Source organism: Haemaphysalis longicornis, unplaced genomic scaffold, assembly GCF_048455015.1.
Source record: "Haemaphysalis longicornis isolate Haplotype H1 unplaced genomic scaffold, Haemaphysalis longicornis Haplotype H1 scaffold_12, whole genome shotgun sequence".
In the NCBI taxonomy this organism is placed as follows: Eukaryota; Metazoa; Arthropoda; class Arachnida; order Ixodida; family Ixodidae; genus Haemaphysalis; species Haemaphysalis longicornis.
Window position 1 is genome coordinate 49,043,839 of NW_027526225.1, and position 10,036 is coordinate 49,053,874.

Genomic DNA, 10,036 nt, shown 5'->3' on the forward strand with positions numbered 1-10,036 from the left:
TGACTGTTCGCGCACTCTACTATTGGGTTCAACCCCTCTAGTTCCACCAACTCCCTGAAAACAACCACTATCAGCGCTGGAATCGGACGCAGTGACATGACGCATAATTTGTTGTAAAAAATGTGGAGATGTTGGTAGCGTGCCACTGTTTCCACAATTTTCGAACTAATTCTTACGGTAAGTTGCAAGTACTCTCCAGCAGATTTCTTAAGACATGCGGAGTTGCATCCTCGTTTCTGTACCTATACCGAAATACAACCCCATTTTCAACGCAAAGTCTCTGCATGCAACACGCCTTCGTCAGCAGATCGTACCTATATTGAGAAAAGTCACTGCGCAGCTGCATTAAAGTCACCCTCCGACGGTCCGGATCACACACATTTCTACCAACAAACTGTTCGGCTGCTAAACACCCTTTGAAAACGCTCTTTAAATGTGTGAAAGTGTATATGGCCTGCTTGGGCGTCTTCTCGTAACAATTCGGGTAATATCAATGTATATATCAGAATTTTTAGACTTTCAAATGCAGAGCATTTCTTTAACTCACGATGTCACCCGGCGTTGGCGTGCCTCGGCGTCCGCAACAGCCGTTCTAGGTGCGCCCTCTCCCCCACTCCTCCTCGCCTGCTCTCCGCTGCTCCTCGCGTGTTCTCTGCGTGCTCGGATCGCGTTCAGCAATTATTAACAGGTGGGGCGCGCATGCGTCGTAGTTGGGCGCGGGAGCAACAACAGTTGTGGCGGGATCGTGACGTAGTCGCGACGTGGTCGTGGCGCAGTCGTGCCGTGATGGGGCGGTTCTCGCCGTTCGCTCTCGCTGTCAATTTCTTTCGAACCAGATAAAATCGGGTATGTGCGCCCCCCGAAAATGCTCTGCATTTGACCGTGCCCCTCGCGAGGGGGATGTTTTTTGAATGCGACTTGTGCGCACTTGCTACTGGTATGGAAAAAATATAATGCGAAATTAGTTGGGCGCTCAGAAGTAGTTTACTTGACTGCCTCAGTGAACAGCACGTTAATTCCTTGAAAAATTGTCGCCTCTCGAGTTTGTTATTTGTGACTGTTTTTGTTGTGTCGTAATTAAATAGCGACAGGTAGACATAAAGTGGCGCTTTTTAAGAAGTATTTACAGTTCTCAAATATTCTTGTTCATGCCTCTTTCACTATATGCGACGATGAAGGAAGCGACCGGAACCATTGAACCCGAATGCGAGCAGTACTCCTGCGGAATTAGGCCCATGGATTCTCCATGTGGTTTAGTGGGACAATTGAACGGCTCTTTAACTGTTGGCGCCTTTGTGCCGTCAGTAACAATTCGGAACATTGGTTTTCCTGTCGTAGACAGAGGTCGCGCAGGTCTTCCTTTCAAATTATTTGAATTTGGGTAAACCTTTATGGCGCCTATTTTTACGACGTTCTAGGCCTGAAGCTTTGTTTCGGATGCCTATTTTTGGTTCACAAAACGCCCTTTTTTACTGAATAAATATCTGGCCTCAAGTAATTATACTCAAACCAAATCCAAACTATTTTACACCAAAGCTGTGAATAGTTATGAATCACAGTTTTTCTGGCGTCTCTAAGCAAATCTGGAACGGAATAACACTGCCAATGAGCCAAATCTTTCGCAAATCCTCAGAAGAAAACAGTTGTAGCACACGTTGTGTCAAACATTTCTTAAAACAATTGTATTATAATTGATTGTTAGTACGACTGCATCATTAGAAATTTTACTTGTAATTAGGCCACAGTGAAGCCATAGCAATAGAGCATTGTTCTCTTCTGAGAAATCTTACATTACACTGGCGGCTAAAAGTACTGTATTCTTATCCCGAGTTTTATTTGGGCAAAACCTGAATTGCCGCATTACGATTTAAAGCGCCCTTGCTGTTGCTGTAGATGCCCTGTCAATAGAATCGCCACCAACAAAGCAGTAAATAAAAACAAAACATTCGTGATCAGATAGGACTTCAACCAGGAACTGTACACTATCAGACCAGCGCTCCACCAACATTGCTGTCGCCGCACTTTGTAATGTTGCTTTGTGGCACATACGCACGGGGGGGAATTGCCCAGAAATCTGGTGCTCTGCAGGGCTAAGGCTCCCTATACACAAAATTCGTGAAACTATAAATTTCAAACTTAAATGTTGTAGAATAATTCGTACTCTGACACCCAAATGCAAAGAAACAGGAGAAAATTGGTTCCCACCAGCTACACCACACAACCATTAAACACCTACACATTGAAGAAGTTTCCCAACTACTCACGGCACCGCACATCCTCGACGCCACCAAAAAGTCCATTCCCCGCGCTTCTGGTGCCCCGCGCAACCAGCGGAGGCCGTGGTGAAATGATGACTGTAGGCGGGCGTGGTAGGCCCAGAACAAGGCGTGGGGTATCCTTCGTCGGTACCCCACGTCGGAAAACCTCCTCTTGTTCAAAAGGGCAAAGGCGATGGGAAAACCTGTGCGCCGTGAGGCAAAACGAGAGAGTTGGCGTACATTCATAACATCAAATAACTCCTACACAGACACACGAAAAGTATGGACACGAATACCCAAACTGAAGAGACAACAAACACATAGCATGCCTCTGGTCAGCACAACAGGGGACACACTCGAAGACCAGGCTGACACACTCGTACAACACTTCCAACACGTGTCCAGTTCAGAACACTACACAAACACTTTCATGAAACACAAACAATCGGCCGAAAAGAAGTCTTTACTCGATAATGACAAGTCAGCATCTTCTTATAACTTCCAGTTTTCACTTCATGAGCTGAGGGCCGCTCTGAGCACTTGTAAACCCTCAGCTCCAGGCCCAGACAACATCACATATACAATGATACGGCGCCTACACTCAGACACTCTTCTAACACTCCTCCACCTCCCTTATGAAAATTTTTATTTCCTTTGAACTCACATTTAATTGCCCATTAATATCCCAGAGGCAGTACAAGCGACGTTTCCTTTGAGTTGCCTCTGAATTGAGAATTGGCCACTGCTATTTAATAGACTTTGAATATCCTTCCTTTGAATTGCCTCCGAATGTACTGCCTTTGAATTGTCTCCGAATGTACTGCCTTTGAATTTACTCTGAATGTACTATCTTTTAATTGCCTCCGAATGTACTGCCTTTGAATTTACTCTGAATGTACTATCCTTAACACTAGTCTGCAGAAAATGCAGGGAAGCATGCTTCAGCAAAAAAAGAGTCCGTGTCTTCAGCAGAACTTCTCTTTTATTTTGTGAATTGGCCTCTTCAGCAGAACTTCTCTTTCATTTTGTGAATTGGCCTCTTGCCAACATCGTAGACAGGCTGCCACTTATCTCCCTGGGGGGGGGGCAGCCAAAAGTAGCACACGTGTATGCTGTAAAAATAACAAAATGGGAGGAACACAAAATTCAGAACACATTAAAAGAGTTTTTCATAAAACTGGTCAGGAACACATCAATGCCAAAGCTCTTGCAAGAGTATTTCGCCCTTTTCCACTTATTCAACATTAGAAGAAGTACCACACAACCAGCACGACAAAGTGCATATTGGCCCAACAGAAGCACTAAACTGACATTGGAGTGCGGGTACTTCTTTCTTCCAGATATTCAGACTTCTGGCCATAGGAGACATGGGCTGCACCCTATACTGCTTCAAGAATGAATTGAAGGCAGTGTGAAGAGAAAATGCATTTGTTTTTGCTTATTTTATCTGCTTGAACGACCTTTTAATAACATAAAACCCAATTATGTTCACAATTCATTGCTTCTAGAATTTGGGAGATGCCTTTCAAATACTTGTTTTAAGGCGCATCACAAGCGACCATGCGCACATCGATCAATCACGCAACTAGCAGTTACATCCCATTAAGAACATCCGAGAGTTAAACACTTTTTGTGTACAGTAGAATCTCGATAAACGGAAATCGCTTAAACAGAACAGTAGCCTGGTTGGCTTTGTATTCAGATAAAGTAAAAAAACTCGGTAATCAGAACTAAATTTTCTACGTCACCGTGTAAACGGAACTAGAAATGGAACTACTTGTGAAACCCACTGGCATGAGAATCAGCTTTTTACGGTTCCGGCTGTTTAGTTTCTTTTTCTTCCTCCATGTTTTTTTTTTTTTGACGTCGTAAGCCTCGTCTCGTTAGTGGTCAGCTGTGTTAGCGCAATGAATGCAACATCACAGCTCTTGTTCCAGTCGTTCGGTCTCAATTCAAGACGCTGAGGTTACAGGGCTCAGCTCCTTCTGCCTTGTTCGTACCATCGTGGTGCTATTCGTGCTTCATTACTGCGTTGCCGTATTCTACATTCAGTGGCTCGTAACACTCACAAAGTTGAGGCCTCTACCTCCGTGAAGACACAGTTGCAAGGACTCAAACAAAAATAACTGAATTTTGTAGTGCACAGTGACCCATTGTTGCCAAATAAACTTTGTGAATGCTGTGCCTAAAACTTTTTAAGTTTTCTTGCTTTCTGAAAAACTATCAGCTACATTCACCTTCTAGTGCTTAGAGTTTCATGAAATGGTATGAAGAGTGCGTACCCACACAAATTTGCACTTTAGCACATCTATCTCGGTAAACAGAACTCCTGTTAAACAGAACTAATTTTTTCGGTTCCTTAAGGTCCGTTTATCAAGTCTACTTTTTCTTACCATTTTTTGTATCAAATGGCACAAAACTGTTCAAGCGGGAAAAAAAAGTGCCCCATATGCGATTCAACGTTGCGGCCACCAAGCCAGCCCAATTTTATGGCCAGCCTGCACTGAAGTATAACACTTTACCCACTACACTATAAACGAGAGAAGCATGCGTGGCAGAAAAGTGAGGCATAAAAGCTGCTTCGCATTTGTAACCCAGCGCTCTGGTGTGCTTTCATGAATTCTAGTTAACCCAGAGCTTTAACCGGTAACTTACTGTTGAATGCTTCTGAAGTAAGCTAAAGGGCAGCATATCCAATGAGCCAAACAATGCCAACAGCATTGTTTATTGGAGGAATAGGCAAGCTATCGAACAGCGTGATGGTGGGACTCGGTGCAGTACCACTGCTTCTCGCTAGTTATTTTTGCACTTGATGAGTAAATAACGGGTTGGTTATAAGTTCTCAATACTCGAAGTTCCTTCGATAAAGGTAGTAAATTCTCATTTTAAGCAATCGGCCATTATCTCGTCAGGTCACAAGTTTCACCGTCGCGCAACTCACATCACAGACTATGTGAGACAGATGTCGGCAAGCTTGTGCAAGAATACTTGCTAGCAAAACGGTAGTTCAGACTCGCGCAAAACAGTTTAAACAGTTCACAAATACCTAGTTTACTGTAAACTTGGTTACATCTGCCGCCGCCACTCGCCCTTGTTGTAGACTGACCATGTTGATCAGTCGTATCAGAGATCAGACATGTCCTGTTCAGTTGCAGGGACAGTTTCCTCATGGCGCCAATGTTGTATCTTTATCTGACCCTTTGCAAGCCCGCTCTATGCCAACATGTTGTGCAGGTGAGGGGGAATTGTGATTCGTTCCTTACCAAGACATCATTCACGAGTTCAGGAAAGCCACAGTGAAACCATAACTGCATTTTTTTTTCCTTTCTGCCAATATCGGGCAACAAAATGGGTACGCATTGTTTCTTTATCAAGGTTCCACGGTTATAAGTGCCCACACAATGCAATTTTTATTAAATCTTTTTTTTTAATGTTAATTAGAAATAAACAGCCCTGCATGACCGATAAAAAGAACCATGTGCGTTTTTAACTTTAATGGTAAACCTTAGCCGCTTTATCTATCTGTTGTTCGTTTCACACTGTCCAAAATACAATGAGCTACTTAACAATAAAGCCCCCTATTCACAAAGCAAAATCACCTCATGCTACCAGGAAGCCTTTTATAAGTGTCCGAAAAGGACCAGAATGAGAACGGCTGTCACTTTTCAGAAACTTTTCTAAATTAAAGGCGCCTTTATTTAAGGTGCCCTTTTTCGGAGCAAGTTAAAGTTAGGCTCCCGCAAACGAGACTAACACATAGGGCGGGACTTCACTCTGGCACCAATATAGAGGGACGCACCCGTGGTGCCAGCTTCAAAGCACTTGGATCAGCCAGCTCCGTTGATAGCCAGTCCCCCATTGAGAAGTTTAGGCTTAATACCCCAGTTCACACTAAAAGTGCACATGACTACCCCTGGAGTAACTTTTCACCACACTATCATCCCTTTTCTCACATGTGTAACTTGGTCTCCGTGATTGGCTCCATTCTGACAAGCAGTGACAAACTGTAGCCGCCCTTGCCTGCATCGTTTCATGAGCGCAGGCAGCGCCATGGTGTCAGTGCTGGTCACATCCAGCGCCGGCTGGGGTGGCATGTGTATGGTGTCGTGTATGTGTGTACATGTGTACACAGCTGTCAGGATGGCCAGCGTGCGTGCAACTTGTTTTTGAGTGCAGGAAGCCGTTCAATCTTCACAGCTGTTCATTTTTAATTTTTCGCGAACAACATGCGAAATTTGCATCCTAAGCGAAACTACCATCGTTGTCTGCAATGTTCATCAGGAAAAGGCACACTTAAGGTAGTTTGGTAGCTACCTTACGTAGTGCTTAATTTTTGGGCCGATAAATTTGCAAAAAGGTGTCCTTTTGGCACAAGTTTGGTTTTTAAAACACGTTAAGGAGCCGAAAAGCATTTAAAGGCAAAAGTTCAGGAGTAAGCAAAACCTACCACAAAAAGAAATTCTGCACCTAATATAGTACTACTGTAATTAGTTACTGCCAAATGCCAGCGTGGGTGCTTCATGTCGTAAACAAACATGTACTAATGCAGTGCAACTGTATACGTTTGGTTTTTAATCGACACTTTGCTGTCTTTCTCCATGGCTGTCCCTGTTTTGCACCGTACCCGTCCAAAAAAAGTGGCATTATATATTTACAAACCACAGCATCCAGCCTTGCGCTGTCCAGCGCCCTCTTCGCTGGCACGTCTTTCTTCACGTTGCATGGTTTCCCATACAAGGAACTCACGGCCAGTTCTTCTGGTGTGAAGACAGCCCGCAGTAAATTGCGGGCAAACTTGGTTGGCTGCTTTCCTGCGCTCAGCTTCAGACGGGCCAGAAGCTGGGTGTCAACAAGGACATTGTTGCCAATGTCCACCTGCCCAAAAAAATAGCGGTTAGCATTCATTTCAGTAACACTGTTTCAATATGCTCGAAATACATTTCAGGGAAGACCCAAGAGTGAGCTCAATGAAATCACAACAAACATAAGCTTCCCCAAATGCAACACTCAGTCTAACTGCATCAAAGGCGAATCACAATCGTAAAATCCAGAGTAACTGGTAATTCGTCTAAAAACACATTTAAGCATGGAGATGTATGCATGTTCAACATGCTTCACTTTGTTCAATAAAGAGACGAGTGCTTAATGCTAAATTACACCCCAGCCACTTAGAGTGGCGACCAACTATCTCCCTTGGTGCTAAGCATAAAGTTCCCAACATCAGCGGCGATCCGTGCACCTGAGCCGGCTGGAGCTGTTGAGGAAGGCGTTCTAAAGCTCGCCGGGGGCCAGCGTGCTGCACTTGGGTTCCTCTACCTTTTGGGGGCCGACCAACGTTCGGCTCCCCTATTCTAAAACCTGCGTATGTGTAGCAATGCCACGTTCTGCTGACCAGCCGAGCAGTGACCCGGCACTAGCACCACTGCGCGACGCGACGGCCGCGCTGCCTGTGTGCATCGCAGGCTGCTGCACAGAGCTTGTTGCCGCCTGTCCGAATGTAAAAACAAAGTTCCACATTCGAGGATGGGGATGATGGTGGGTAGAAACATTGTGCTAGGAATCGTGACTAGCGATGTGAAGTGAAAGCGGCGAACCAATATCTGCACAACCTCCCTGCACCCGAGAAACAAATCGGCCATGAGTCGTCGGGGGTGAACCCCTTTCTAAAGCTCACCGCGAGCGAACATGCTGCGTTTATACTTCCCTCAGGCTCTCCTATTCTAAGGAAAGATTGTATGAGCCATCCATTCACCAGAGGACCTTCTGGCCCGTATCTGAATGGGAACAGAATGAGATCTTCAGGCCGAGCGGTCACCGCAGCGCCAGCACTTCTGAATATGGCGTCATCTGCCGCCATCCAATCGCGAAAGGCAGCCAGAGCTCTCACCGCGCCCGCGGGCAGGGGTCGCTTGTTTTGACGAAAAAAGATGGTTTGGGTGTATTTACACATAAAATAAACATCTTTTTCATATTCAGCGTCAAGAAAACCATAATGTAATAACCCCAACAAAATTTTTTTGAAAAGCTCTCACCAGCCCTTTAAGTGTATAAAAAGGCTATAAATACACTTAAATTTCGATCTTGCAATTCCGCAACTTCGTTATCCATCACTGTTATCATTATCAAATGACATTTGTCTTGCCATGTAGACCCACACAGCCAAATGTAATGTTATTACAGCTAATGTAATTTGCTTTGAAGGAAATTGATTTGCCATGTGACAGGGGTACAAGTTCATTTGCAGTCTTCCCCAGCTGCACTGAAGAAAAAAAAAGAAAAATTAAACTGAAAGGCCACCTTTTTTGAAAACTGAAATTTTTTGCGATTTTCAAACACAAATAATGATTGTCGTCAAAACACCCATGCATTTAAAGTGGAATCCACTCCCCTCGCACCGGACCTTGCTATAGCAGACTATCAGCGACAACAGACTAAATTCCCGATGGAAATTGCTTTGACTGAATGTTAATAGCAGACTTCTGCAGTGCAAGCATCCAATATGCTTTTTTTTTCGGGAAAACTGCTATGTCTGGCACTAGGTCGTTGGCGCAGCTAAGCCAAGCCAGCGCCAGGGGCCCTTTCTTTTTTGCGACCTGTGGCCGAGTAGCTGATTGCAGCGTCGAATAAACAAAGCGTAATTTTTGCTGTCAAACAAAGCGACAAACAGTCCAGCGTCACCAGAAGTATGGGCCTGTCCAAGCGGACAGTCCACTCGACCATCAAGATGAAAGACACATGAAAAACGTGACCCGGGTGGCATTAAAGCACAAGGCCTTCAAATACACTAAGTGGCACACCAGGAGGTCGACTCTGCCTTCGCCAGTTGTCTTAATGTAATAAAAAACTCGGGTTCAGTGAGTTTGGCATTTATAATTCCCTCGCATGCATCATTCACGTTCCATTAGATGAAAAAGTGGTATTGCCTCAAGCAGGGATATGGTTCCCATCTATTGGGTGCAATCTGCCGCTGGCCGTGCGGAGTGTCTTCCATCCCGTCCTTGTTAGCACATTCCTTTTCATCATGTCACCTGGTCAAACTATAAATTTCACAGCTGTCCTTCATCAGATTATCAAGTGCAGAGCCCTTTAGGGGCTCGCCTTTTCGTTGTATCTCGCTCGGTGGACCTAAGTTGAGCCCCACTGCGTACCATTGTAGCGGAGTCCCACAGAGGCTTCGAAAACCAAGCGGTTTATACAGTCCTAACCGTTCAAAACTCATGAAATACATCTCCCCATTGTTTAGCACAAAGAAAACTGCAGGTACATTTGAGGCAAAGTACACGTAATTAACCAGCAGCGCCCGCATTCATTTAGTTAGGAACGCTCGTTGGATTGGTTTTTACAATAGTAAGTGAAAAATAGTGGCGGTGCAACGCCGGCCCATGAGGGAGGAAAAGAGCACAAAAAGAACAGAACTCCCGCTGCCGCAGTTTCAGGCAGGGGGCACGCAAGCACAGCAAACGCAGGAAATTTGAATTGCACTTGACAAACCTCCGTTCCATTTATCAAGACAGGAGTGAGACAGGGCGGCGAAGAGCATGAAGGGAAGGGGGTAGCAGTGAGCAGATAACGGCACTACAGCCCATTATGGCAAATCACTGCTCTGCACTTCTGACAGCCTTCACATTGAGTGAAACAGTTTAGTATCAGCTGTTTTATACCCTAGTTACACGGGCGCACTTAACCACGGCTAAGCGAACCACGGTTAGGCAAAACTGTGGTTACCCCGCTAACCATGGTTAACGCAAAATAAGCTTGGCCTCCTCAGTTCAGTCACA